Below are 14,805 nucleotides of genomic sequence, written 5' to 3'. Positions count from 1 at the left end.
CTTACATTTTTGAGGGAAACGCAGCAACCTCTGTTGGGCACAACATGAACTACTATTATTAGGTTGTTTGTACTTAATTACTTAATACACAAAAGTTTTAAATATTTCTTTAGGCTTGGATGCTGTGAAAATAATTACTGACACAGGAAGGGTACAGTGAACCAAGAAACTTTGGGAACTTGTGCTATATACATTAAGTGGATTATCTCATAGTCTTCAGGCCTTATGAGGTAGGTCTTAATATTGTTTCCATTTTACAGATAAGTAAACTAAGTCTCCAAGAGATGAATTAATTTGTCCAAGGTGCCCAGCTAAGTGATGGCAGAGCAGAGTTGAGAGCCTAGATATGGCAGACTTCAGAGACTGCTCGTAAACCATTTGCAACACTTCCTTCGTATAATTAACTTTGTCCACTATTTTCATTGCATATGCAAGGTGTGAAGAATACCTTGATAGGAAAAATTTTTCTGCTATAAAAATAGTATTACTCTTGGGGCGCCTGGGTGGCGCAGTCGGTTAAGCGTCCGACTTCAGCCAGGTCACGATCTCGCGGTCCGTGAGTTCGAGCCCCGCGTCAGGCTCTGGGCTGATGGCTCGGAGCCTGGAGCCTGTTTCCGGTTCTGTGACTCCCTCTCTCTCTGCCCCTCCCCCGTTCATGCTCTGTCTCTCTCTGTCCCAAAAATAAAATTAAAAAACGTTGAAAAAAAAATAAAAAATAAAAGCAAAAATTATACAAAAAAGAAACATAACCTGAAAATAAGGCTACCCTCAAGATATTTAAACTGTTTAAGTGCTTTTAAAATAATTTTTGGAAGACTTCCCATGCCTAATAAATCCTGCTGTAAATCTTACCTGTCCTAAACCACTAAGTTTCACTTTTGTGTCATAGTGTGAGAAACAATGCTCACTACCTCACTGGATATAAAAGAAGCATCAGCACTGGTTGCCACTGTTTTCTCTCTTGTAATCGTAAGGGAAACCAGCTTGAGGACAAAGCCAACACACAGAAGAGTGCAGAGTCAAGAGAATCATAAAGAAAAGGAGCAGTCATGACTAAACCATGCTTAAAGCCTGCCCTAACTGTAGATTTCCCATTACATGAGTCAATAAGTCTCTAGTTTGTTTCAGCCAGTTTAAGTTGAGTTTTCTGTACTTTGCAACCAAAATCATCCTGAGTAATAATTACTCTTCTAAAGCACCTAACACAGTGCTTGGTATATTTCATCGATAAGAGCTCAGTCCCAATGTCAGTTCCCCCAATGAAGCTTGTTCTGAATCTCCAAACAGAATTTATTGTTCTATCCTTTGTGCACTCAGAGCTCACTATACATAACTTTACTGTATAACATATCACACTGGATTATATATTTACAGTTACTTCTTTACCTATTGTCTCTCCCACTGTAAGGAGAATCTGTGGTGCTTTATTAAATGCCAAGCACATAGAAGACACACCATAAGCATGTTTGATCTGAACTGAAATGAAATATTAAGTATTCAATCAATGTTAGTTCAATTATCCTTCCTCTGGTAGGTAGAATGATGCCTGACAGGCCCCATTCTTATTGTAAACTCTGAGGGTTCATGGACCTGACTGACTCCAGCTCCAGGCACACGCAGAACAACTGCAAATGGCAATACACAGTCTGCTATCCCAGCACCCAACACATTGCACCAGACCTGGCAAAAGTCAATCAAGGGAGGTTGCTAGGACAAGCCATGGTCCCACTGCATCCAGCCCAGACAGTAGCAGCACAATAATGGCCACTACAAGTGCAGCCAACTTTTCAATCAGGGCAGCACAAAGGTATTTTTCAGGAAGGTCCAAAAAATATACTCATTTAATTCTCTCCTCTCTGCCCCATCTCCAAGTCTGCAATTCTACATAGGAAGTTAATTGTGTTAACTGAGGGCTTTGACTATTTTCAACTGCCAATTCCTCTCTGTACAGTAGTTCACCCTTTTCTGAACTCCCAGAGTGCTTTATACATTCTTCCAGTATCACTTTGCTTATTAGCTTGTGACTATCTGTATATGTGTCTACCCCACTAGACCGTGAGCTCCTTGAGGGTAAGAACTGTGTTTTCTCAGTCTGCATCTTAGGGACCTAGTGCAATGCCTAAAACAGAATAGATGCTAAGAAAGTATTTGTTGAAATGAATTATTGTTGACTCTCTCTCAAAAGAATGGGTTAGATTAATATGTTAGTTTGATGCCATTTTGATCTTTCATACCTCCTTGTGCAGTGGAAAAGTTTAGGAATTGTAGATGGCAGCAGAAAACATGGATTGGAGCCTGACATGGAAAGTTATTAACGCTATATCCTTATATCCTTTATCCCTATATTGCTCAAGCCCTGTAACCTCTCTGAACCTTAGTTTCTTTACCCTCACAATTAGAGCAGTCATAAACATCCATTACAAGGTTATAGTAAATAGAAAATACATTGTCTGAGGCAACACTTTGAGAATGTGATATCTTGTGAAAATCAAGTTGTTATATAATTTAATTGAATTGAAAGAGAATATTTTTTTTCATAATTCTTTTTGCCTAGGGATAGATGGGGGGGGGGGTTCCTTCAGAGAGCTTCAGAGATTACCATTATGTGTGCTGGATGTGCCTGCAAGAACTTTTTATGGCTGTAGGCCTCTTCTCCCCACTCCCTGTTAGATAATAAGCAGCTTTCATCCTTCCTTAGCCATCCTTCCTCAGTGGTGTTCACGGCTGACAAATGGTAGTGGGAACAACCCAGATCTGGCTCTTAGAATCAGCACTAGAATGATTTTCTTGCAGTTGAGAGACTGTCCACATTCAACCAAACTTTAGTTAATATTAACACCAATTTATGTTTCCTGAGCACCTGCAGGCTGGATGGTGAGAGAAGCCATCTAAGAACAGGGATGATGATAGGGAAAATGTCACCTCTCAATGCCAGACTAAAGCCTGCCAAACTGAACTACTTACTGCTTCTTATACATGGCTTGTGATTTTTCTACCTTTGGATCTTTGCTCTTGTGCTACAGAGGTATGAAATGGCCTAATTCCACCCTTTCCCAATGTCAAGTGCCAACTATCTTTCAGGGCCTGGTTCAAATTATATCTTTATGAATCTTTCCCCCATATAATACCTCCCTGCTTCACCTGAAAATTTTTTCTCCCTCTATGATATTCCCTAAAACGCCTGGCTTCTGGCACTTACTACTTTTCTGTTATCTCTCTTAGTTAGTATCTCTCTAATTTATCCTCTCCTCCTAGGCATTGCATTCATTATCCCTTGCCTGAAATATTACAGTTGCATAGTAAGTCTCCTTGCTATGAGTTTTTCCTTCCTTCTGTCTATACTCTATGCTAATTCCAAAGGTGGGTGTCTGAAAAATAGACCACTTTTCTGATTTAAAATTTCTGATGGCAGGAGAAAAATCTAAATTCAGTAACATGATATAGCATAGTAGCTACTAAATACAGATCCATGATCTCATTACATCAGAATCATGGCAGGGGGGAAGAGATGAGGGAGTAGCTTGTTAAAATCCCAATGAGATTCTGTTTCCTGAAAATCTGTAACTTTAAAAGCATTGCAGTCAGTCAAGGATGGCAAATATGTCTCATCTCATAAATCAATTCAAATTGACTGCAAGTGGTCATTTGGAATCCTGTGCTCAGAAGGATTCTAAACCCTACCCAGGTTATGTCTGATTAAAAATTTCTGCCACATACATGGGAGGAGCTGGTAGTGATGATCATGCAAGACACTTACCATATCTGCTGTACACACACAGAGCACCTAACCATTCCCTAAACAAGTCAGGCAATGCCAACCTTTGTAATTTTCCATTTATCTGTAATGTATCCCCCTACCCACATCTCCCATTCCCAATTCCCTAGAAAACTCCTAATCATTGTCTGAGTTCAATTCAAATATCACCTAGTCTGGGAAACTTTGGCTAATTCACTTTTACATCATTTCTTCTCTCATCTGGGATCTCATTACAATTTGATCATAAGCAGAACTTACCATGTTTGCCACCTTAAATCCCTTTTTTTAGAAGGAAAATATAAATAGGGGTACCTGGGTGGCTCAGTCAGTTAAGCATCTGACTTTTGATTTTGGTTTAGGTCATGATCTCATGGTTTGTAAGATCGAGCCCCATGTCAGGCTCTGTGCTGACAGCACTGAGCCTCCTTGGGATTCTCTCCCTCTCTCACTGCTTCTCCCTGTTCGCACACTCTGTCTCTCTCAATATAAATAAATAAACGTTAAAACATTAAAAATAATAAATTGAGGAGAATATAAATAAACTAATTTTTTAATATTGAATTATTTTATAAACATCTGTGTATATCCATCTTACCTGTTAGACTTTGACCTACTACAGGTAAATGACCATGGCATATTTATATTTTTATTCCAAGCCCCTGGCTCAGTACCTGGTATACACAGGGCACTCAGTAAATATGTATTGAACTAAAGCAGATTCTATTTGGGAGGACTGAGAAGACGAGGAAGCATGAGGCCTGCCTGGTAACTCCATCAAACACATCATCCTTCCCCAAAGAGCCACAGAGATAGGGTCAGATCCATGGATGCAAGTGAACACTTCTAAATGAAGGAAGACAAAGCACTGACAGTTTTGCAACATTGAATAGGTGCAAATATGTCTCCTTTCTTCCATAATGCCTTCTTGAACTGCTTTAGCCCTCAGTAATGCCCTGTTATTCTCAACAGTTCTTATTGTCACATGTCACAATTTGGCATCTGCTTATCTCGGAAAGATGAGTCTTGCCTTCACTGCTAGACTGCTCCTAGAAAGTAGAAATCAATGCTGATCATTTTCATATCTCTTAAGCATCCAGCACAGGTCTAGGCACATGTTAGGCATTCAGAAAAGCCTTGCTACTTGATTTATTGAAAGACTGTTATTTTTGGTTTAATAAGTCAGGTATTTATGTCATACTTGGCCCAGTTGTTATTGCTCTTCAAAACCACAGAGGAAAATATCTGGGGAAACTCCTGTTCATATAAAATCCAAATGCTTCTAACTTCCACATTAATCTGCCCGGAGCTTACTTCTCCAGACTGACAATGCCTTACCTTTGCCCTGTAGTTGGAAGATAAACCAATTTATGTGCTTAGCATGTATAGTAGCAAAAATTGTGGATCTAAGCCTAGATTACTCGAACTCTTTTGACTCTGTCAACAACTTGTTATATGGCTCTGGGCAATATTCTTCCCCTCAGTCTTACCATCTATTAAGTGAGAGAGATAGACAACAGATCTCTAAATGTCTTTTCTGCTCTAACTTCCATTGTTTTATTAAGACAAGTGTGTCTACAATGAGGAACATCAATAGGAGAATTGAAAAGTGTCTGCCCTTAGGCTTTTTATGGTTTTATTTATTTCTTCATCCAACAGAATTTTAAAAAATATCTACTATGTGCCAAGCACTGTTCTAGAAACTAGAACTATAACATTGGACAGAAGAAAATCCTTGTTCTCAAGCAACTAATATCCTAGTGAGGAGAGATAGATCATTATCAAGTAAGCAAAATCATAATATGTCAATGAATGCAATAAAAATAAAGCAGGACAAGAAGGAGAGTGCAAAGGTGTATCATTAATACTTTACATAGGATAATGAAAAAAGTCCTCTTTTATAAAGTAACATTTGGTTAGAGACGTGAAGGAGCCAACCATGTATCTGGGGGAAGATAATTCCAGGCATAGGGAACAGAAAAAACATAATCTCTGAGAAAGAATGCACTGGATACATGAAAGGAACTGCAATGAAGTTCATGTGACTGAAGCAGAGCAAGCAAAGGGAGAATTCCTTCCAAATTTCTTCCTTCCAAAGACAGGAAGTCAGAGGTGACAGGCAGATGAAGGGCATGGAAGGACCTTGTAGGCCATTGTTAAGATTTCGGATTTTACTCTGAGTGAAAGTGGGAAGTTTTGATCATGGGAAGTGTTATGATATGACATGTATCTTAAAAGGAACACTCTAGCTTCTATATTGAGAGTAGATTATAGGGACGGTAGTAAAAGCTCAAACAGGGAAAAATCAGAAGGCTTTGTTATAAATGATAATGGCTTGTTGGGGGAACACAAACATCTACACATGAAACAATCAGAGACTTAAACAAGAATAATAAAATGACTACACATGAATATAGTTTAAGTACTATGGTTGAGCAGTTGAGGGACAGTGTGAGAATGGAATTACTATAGAGGAGGTAAAGCTCAAGCTGGGTCTTAAAAGATGAAAAGACGGGATGTATCAAATGAGAATAAGAATCCATGCACTATCAACCCCATAGGATTTATGTGAAACTCAAATGAGAGCCTCGACTGAAGACAATTATGTAAAACAAGATGTAGCCCACAGAGGTAAGGAATTATTACCCCTGCTCCTTGAACTGGCCTTACTTCTCATGAGCAACCAGAGAAAAGGGACTGGTAACTGTGTAATTTCATGCAGCCACGAATGCTCAAATTCCACTAAGAAGTTGGCCACCAACTCAAAAGATGTTCACATATGGTAGTCTTTATGACTTGCCCTATTCCCATGGGTAGGGCAGCCCTGTCTTATTAACTAAAGCCCAGCAGTTCTACAACATTTGAGTCTGAGAGCCAAGGCTGCACTAGCAGAAAATATTATCAACATCAAGGTTGGCCCAGTTGGAAAGGCCTAGTGTTTGATAACCAGCACCACAGAAGCTCCTCCAACCCCTAAGCCTGAGGATTATTCTTTACTGTTCTGTGTAATCACTAAGAGAAAACTGCCAATGCCATAGGATACAGCCCTATCCCTTTGATCCTTCCTCATCCCTATAATACCCATATTACTCAGGAAACCTCCACAAATTCTTGAATAAGCTGTAAGAAGAGGTGAGCAAAGGTTTCCAGTGCTATTGCCAGACGACCAGAGTCACAGAGTACCTGATATAGCAGGTACCTCAGATACCATCTAGTCTAGTGATTGACTCTGTTAAAGCAGAAGGATGACCAATAGTTCTGGCTGTTTTTATCACATCCATATCCACTTCAATAGGCCCTGACAGGGCTCTCCACACCTATGGTGTACCATAGAGAATAATTTAAAAGCCACTCATCTATCCAACCAAGTATCTTGATTCATAGATGATATTGGGGCCCAGAGAGAGGGAAAATGTCCAGTCACAAATTAAGTTCACAGCAGAGGTAGCCTAAAAATCGGTTTCCTAACTCTCTGCCTCATGCCATTTCTACTATAATCAAGCTGCCTTGTTTCATCTAAGTTTGCACGTTAACTTTTCTCAGATGATCATTTGCACCTAGGAGACCTAGATGTAACCACAATTCAAAGACATCATTTGGACTCTCCCATCGTGTTTCAACTTGGATACTTTTTAATTAATGTTTTCGTGCTGGGAAACCTCATCTGAGACAGCAAGTTACTCTATGTTTCTATATGAATCACTATTTTGCCAGGCTCAAAACCCTGGAGTTTTTTCTGCCTCTCCCTTATCCTTTATCCCCTCAGTTTTTCCTGCTCTTATCATGTCACTCTGATTCTCAAACCCTATCTAAAATTATAACCCTCACACACATAGCCATCCTTCATCCATGTTTTAGCATTTAATACCTTCTAACATACTATATGTTTTATTGTTTTTCTATCCCTTCTTCCAACTGATGAATCGATGGATGCATTGAATGCAGATCATTCAGCAGTGTGTTTGGCACACAGCAGATGCCAAGCCCTTTCCTCCAATATTAAGGTACTATTACTAGTAAACATGTCTTAAATATTCACTGAAAATGGTGGCCTGGGGGCACCTGGGTGGCTCAGGCAGTTAAACATCTTACCCTTGATCTTGGCTCAGGTTATGATTTCATGGTTCGTGAGTTTGAGCCCCACATTGGCTCTGTGCTGCTGATGTGAAGCCTGAATGCTTGCTTGGGATTCTGTCTCTCCTTCTCTCTGCCCCTCTCCCATGCTTTCTCTCTCACAAAATAAAGAAACAAATTTAAAAAGAAAAGAATATGGTGGCCTGAAGGTTAGGTGACCATCTTTGTATTAAAATATGTTGCTTCCAAGTAGAAAAAACACTGGATTGCAGGGCTGATTACCTGGGATCCATCATTCAGTTATTCAGTTATTCATTCAATTAATCAAATAATATCTGTAAGTATCCTTTATATGTCATGCCCTGTGCTACATGCTAGAGACATGGTGAAGAGTTAAATTGGCATAGTTCTTGATCTTATAGCACTTACAATTTACCAAAAGAGACAGACAAGTAAACAGATGAGTATAATATAGCATAATAACAGCTATATTAACAAGCAGTCTGGGGTGCAATAGGAGTTCAGAGAAGAGGCAATTAACCCATTGCTGAATATGGAGAGAGGTGATGGGAAGGTTCTTAGAGAAGGCAATATCAGAACTTAGGGCTTGAAGAATAAGCAGGGGGTTACCAAGTGAAGAGGAGTGGGGTAATTGAGTGAGGCAAGCAGAAGAAATAGCATGTGTACAGACTAGAGGCAGAATCTTCAAAAGTCTTGAAAAGTTTCAAAGTTATTGAAGAATAGAATGCAAGAAAGGAATGGGAATCAATAGAGTTAATGGACAGCTAAGCCATACAGACCATATGGCACTATGTAGGCCAGATTCAAGAGCTTGTTCTTTACCATAAAGAGGAATTAGATAGGCTTTATACAAGAAAGTATCATGATCAGCTTAACATATTCAAAATACCACACTGACTGCTATCTGGAAAATTGACTGAAGGGCTTGGGCTATAGTGACAGTGAAAATGAAGAGAAATGGACTGATCAAAAATGAAGTAAAGAAAAAAATCATCTTACGTGGATCCTGGGAAACTTAACAGAAGACCATGGGGGAGGGGAAGAAAAAAAAAAGGTTAGAGAGGGAGGGAGCCAAAACATAAGAGGCTCTTAAAAACTGAGAACAAACTGAGGGTTGATGAGGGGTGGGAGGGAGAAGAGGGTGGGTGATGGGTACTGAGGAGGGCACCCATTGCGATGAGCACTGGGTATTGTATGGAAACAATTTGACAGTAAATTTCATATTAAAAAAAAAAACATAAATCATCCAGACTTGGCAGTTGACTAGAAATAGAAAGAAAGGAGTCAAGGATGCTCCCAAGGTTTTTCCATTTTTAGCCTGGCACTATCACTTAATAACTAGAGGGCCTTGGCCATCAGTTCACTCTACTAAGCTTTAGTTTCTTTGTGTATCAAATGAATATAACAACTCCTGACATACTTGCCTCCAACTTATTAGGAAGACTCAAATGAAATAATGGCTGTGAATACTCTTTCCATCCTACAAAGGGCTATAAAACAGGAGGCCTGAAGATAACTTATGGATTTAAGCTCACTGAAAATGTAATTATATGACCAACAGGTAATAAAATTCCTAGTCCAGTTACTTTCCTAAGTTTTCTTTACCTTTTTTTGTTTGGTTTGGTTTAAAATGCTTCATACAAGAGCCCCTGTAAAAAGAAGAAAAGAAGAAGAGGAAGAAGAAGAAGAAGGAGAAGAAGAAGAAGAAGAAGAAGAAGAAGAAGAAGAAGAAGAAAGAAGAAGAAGAAAAGAAGAAGAAGAAGAAGAAGAAGAAGAAAGCATCCTACTCTACTCTCAGTATATGAGCCCTGAGATCTCACAGTATTGCTGGGCTACTGCCAAAGCAACTATATTATTATCCAGGCCCTCTCATGAGCAATGCGGGGCTGTTCATCTGGCTAGTGGCTACCATACTGGACAGCATATGTCTAGATCTCAAGAGGCCAGTAAGTCAGAAATAGGACTGCCAGAGCACAGGTAGAACCAAAGTGACCTCTGATGCAAGGGCAGAATCTCTTTGTTCTCTGTACTTTCTGAAATCCCCTTCCAGGTATGCAGGCCAAGTAAAACCCTGAAACAAAGGGAAAAAGAGGCTTGGAGATACCAAAGCTAGACCAAGGCGCTGACAATCCAGTCAACCAATGAAGGCAATTTCTAGATGGGATTAGCACCAATCCAGGACATAATGGTAAAAGGCACTCTCCTTCTTCCTGACACCTTATGTGTCACCCCTGATACCAACATCTTATTTTCCATTATCACAGGATTTTGCTTCCAGCTTGCTGTCAACATCTCCTTGAGAAGATTTTAGGGTATACCCACTTGCATGTTGGGTTATGCTACTGCTTATACCACCATTCTTTCCTTTGCCCTATGACTACCTAAATCCTTGGAGACTTTCCCATACTCTGCCATTTTACCAACATCATAGGACAAGGAGAAAGGAAATAAGAGCAATTAGTTTAGTTCCCTAGGTCTTAAGAAATAAGAATAAAGTCCTAGCATCCTTTCATTTCCCCTAGCACATTCATCAATGTCCCCCACACCTTGTTTTTACTCCATATATGTAAGCAGCGGGTAGTAGTAGCTCCACTTTAAATGGAAGAAGCTGAGGCATAGAGATGATACTGACTTGCTTAAAGCCACAATACAAGTTGATGACAAAGCCAGGACATAAACCCAGGTCTCCTACCTCCCAGCCAGCTAGATTCTCTATCCATGGAAATATGCTTCTTCATCAGGAGATGAATTCTTCCTGTTGGAAGTCAGTCAAAGAAATGCAACCAGCTGCAAGCAGGGATCCACCCAGCAGGAGCTTGTTCCATGAAACCCTCTTCCTCACCCCCAGCTCCAACCCCAGAGACCCAATTTCAGGCCTGAAAAATGCAAGCACTAGCCAGGCTTGGGGGGGTACATAATCCTGGTCTCCTCCTTCTCTCCCTCTCCAGATCCCTGGAGCTTGAGCCTTGGAAAAGCCACGCATTACAGGGAGGGGGCCGCCCCATGACAGCTGCAAGCAGGTTATTCCAGAGAACATTGAGATGGCAGGAATATTTTCCAGTTGAAATCAACCCAATTCCCTTTGCGTTTGAGTCTCGGGAACATTCATGATGAAAATCTAGACAGCATGACATTGTATGAACTCTGAAAGCCAGGCTAATGCTACTCTGGTTGGTGTTGCCTTTGGCTCACACTGAAAACCTAGTCAGAGTCCTGGAAACGTCTGGCCAAAGCAGCTTCAGCTAAAGACTCTGTGCCATTTATATTTTAAAGGCTGACTACGTGTAGTGGTGACCTGGTCTCTCAATGATTGGCTTTTCATACTGTCCAAGGAAGATTTGGAGTTGTGATCCTCTCCATTTGGGATAGCCCATGTAAGGGGAGTTCCTAGGTTGCATCTTTGTTCCAGCTGCCAGGATGAAGACAGAGAATGGCAAAAAGGAAACATGACAGGCTGCAGGCAAAGGTGACATATTCTTATGCAGAGTATCACTGGCATCAGACAGGCAGCGAGTACAAGGTTATGATCAGGCAGATCCAAAGATTTTTCCCACTGAGGTCTGTCAGTACATTCAAGGGAGGCAGTATATTATTGAGGGAGGGACCTTGGGCTAGAAATGAAAAGAAATTTGGTTTCCTGATCTTCTGTTTCCTTCTCTGCCCCAGCCTTGTTTGAGATCTGACAGAGCTCTTAGCACACTCATAAAAATGATCACCACAACCCTAACAATGCAAATGAAATCATGGAATATTGCCTAGAAGGCAGAATTAGTAAGCTGTACCACTCGCTGGCTGAATAACAAGTTGCTTTCCCTACTCTGCTCTTCACTTTCATCTCATTAAACTGTAATAAGCCTGCCTGTCTCATAAGGATCTAATGAGAATGAAATGAGATAATGGGTAGGAATGAACTTCAGAAGCTGTAAATTATGAAGCTTGTAGCTAGGGTCTCTGGAAGGAATTGGGTGATGCAACTGGCATGGTAACATGGATAAGTGACTTCTTTGAGCCTGGGGCTTTGTGAAAAGAATGAAAGGAACAGCATAATATCTCCTAAACTCTGGGCCCCTGACTCATAATACATAATAATCTGGGTGCAGAATGAAACCAGAGAGCAGCACTGAGCTTTAGCAAGGGCTAGCCTAGAGTGCAGTCCAAGGAAGAGATCTCCAGTATGATCTTCCAGGGTCAGGAAGACTCCAGCTCCCAAATATCCCTATAACGAGTGGCTGAAATCCCAGGAGAAAACCCATGTTTTTGCACTTATATTGTTTCTTCTGTTAAAAATACAAATGCATTCATGGCATGGAAGGGGGGGCAAGTCTATGGCATTTCTAGCCTACATTTGGAGCTACTCCTTAGTTGTTTTGCTCCCACCAAGTACTCTCCCAGTCCAATCCACCAGGTACTGCTGCACTAAACCATTTGAGTAACATTCCTAAATCGCAGGTGATGCCATACCATAGCTCCAGAACCTTTAGCCATGTCCCATTACCTACAGGAGAAATTCAAAAATTTCAGGCTGGCATTTCAAGTTCTCTACAGTTTCACCCTAGCCTCCCTCCAGCTGTACCTCTAACACGTGCTTTTTAAACTTTATTTTGGTTAAACTTCTCCATTCCAAAAACTTCTGAGCAAATACAGATTACAAAGGAAAGGCACCAGACTAGAAGTCGGGAGAACTGGGTTCCAGTCCCATTAATTTTCTGTGTGACTTGTAGAAATCATTTATTCAACCATAATGTATGGGATATTAAGATCACTTGAAAGCGTGTTAAAATACATTTGTCACTAAAGTATAAATGTTTGTGAATGACTTAATTTTTATATTCTAGAACAAAGTTTAGGTCCTCCATATTCACTTTTTTTTCTAGTATATTTTCAGAATGGGAAGGATATGACTGGTGTTACAGCCAACACCCAGGAGATCACCCACAACTCTGGATAAATATAAGGATCTTTCTAGTCTTAATGTTATAACAAGCTGAAGTCATACAACTTTTTTTCTTTTGTGCCTCTGCTTCACATTCATACATTATAATGTTCTCCTATCTTCCTGGAAAGTGTTTAAATTCTCTCCATCCCTCAAGACCTTACTACTACTAATACTAAGAGTTATTTCCAATGCCACAACCCCCCAGCCCACACCTGAGCACGCTCTCTCTCTCTCTCTTTCTCTCTGTCTCTCACTCCCTCTCTCTCACACACACACACACACACACACACACACACACACACACCAATCTTTAATACTGGCTGTGCCTATTCTGTGGATCTTCAAAATAGTGGTCCTGTGATTTTTTTTCTCTGTCAACCAACCGTCTGGAACAGCTTGTTTTACCTAATTTACCTACTCACATAGATATAAGCTCCTGCAGGCATATCTCTGTCTTACAAGACTTGGGAGAAATTCCATGCGGGTGGGGTAAAAAGTTCTTGGCTTAGGGAACCAACCTGACTGCCAAAGTATGGTTTAATATCAACAGGAGTATCATTGTTATCATCATTATTGTCATTGTCACTATCATCATCCCTGAAATGTGTAAAGCACAGTTTAGAATGTATTTTTACATCCATTATCTCATACAATCAGGAAATCAAAGGTGGAAAGGTTTTAGATTATTCTAATCTAATGGTTCTCCTTGCCTGGAAGTCTTGTTAAAACATTTTGGGCTCCAATTCCAGGGTGTTTGATTCACCAGGTCTGAGATGAAGCTTTAAAAATTGAATTTTTTAAAAATTCCCAGATGATATTCTTGTTTTGGTCTGGGGATAACCACTGATCTGATCCAATGCTACCACTTTACAAATGAGAGCAGAAGAGACTTGTCCAAGTTTACCTCACAAGTCAGGGACCAAGCTGTGGCTCCTGATTCCTAAGTCATAGCTCTTTCTTTACCACAACAGTTAAACCTCCTCCCCTTCTATTCTCCTTCCCAAGGGTGCAGTGAAGATGAATTAAATGTTGTCTGGAAAAGCCCTTTGGGTTCTGCAAAGCTAAGATGCTCATAACCAGGTGGCAGTGTTATTGCTCTGCAGAGACAGATCTTATCCCAATTAGGCATCTCCTCTTCTCTGCCTGGACTCTGATGTTGGATGATCCCCTTTGCCTCCACCCCTCCCAACTGTGTTTGCAACAAATAGCCACACTTTTTGGTACAGAGACACATTGGTCCTCTGTTACTAGCTGTGCCTTCTTTGATGCTGTGTGTACATGTAATGGCCCAGCTCAGCCAAGAGGACTGTGGGGGAAGGGAAATGGTTTGCTTTAAGCAGTGTTCCAAATGGGCCTAAGGCTCAGGCTCCACCTGTGACTTGTACCTTCTCCCACCCTCCCTAGGCCCAGCCAAAAGCAGTTTGGAAATTGCAGGCTGTACATAGGTCCTATTGGGGATGGAAGATAATCTATACTCTTCTCAGTGTGCACTTGTTCATGTGTGCAGGGGAGCATTGCTGGGGTCACACCGTAGATTGTCCAGGGGTCAGTAACCAGTGGTTCATATGTTGAATTTTGTCCATGACCTGTTTTTGTAGTGTCCAACAATCTAAGAATGTTTTTTTTACATTTTAAATAGGTTTGAAGAAGGAGGAGGAGGAAGGAAGGAAGGTAGGGGAAAGAGGACAGAAGAGGAAGGAAGAAGGAGGGACAAGGAAGGAGAAGTGGACTACAAAGCCTAAAATACTTACTATCTGGTCTTTTACAGAAAAACTTTGCTGACCTCTGAACTTTATATGATACCAAGGGAACCCTCAAACTACAGAATGTCAGGATTGAAAGGGCTTTGAAAGCTCAGTCAAGGATCAAACTACATTCCTTGGTGTCCTGGGGTCCTAGAAGTGGCTCAAGGTATGCCTCTGAGGTGACCAGAGCCTCTAGCCCCTATTCAACTTGCTTTTTCAACCATAGAAGCCACACTGATTTCATGTTTAAGATGAAATTCTCAGCTTTTAAAAAT

Source organism: Panthera onca, chromosome X, assembly GCF_046562875.1.
Source record: "Panthera onca isolate mPanOnc1 chromosome X, mPanOnc1 haplotype 2, whole genome shotgun sequence".
Taxonomy (NCBI): Eukaryota; Metazoa; Chordata; class Mammalia; order Carnivora; family Felidae; genus Panthera; species Panthera onca.
This window is presented reverse-complemented; position numbering follows the sequence as displayed.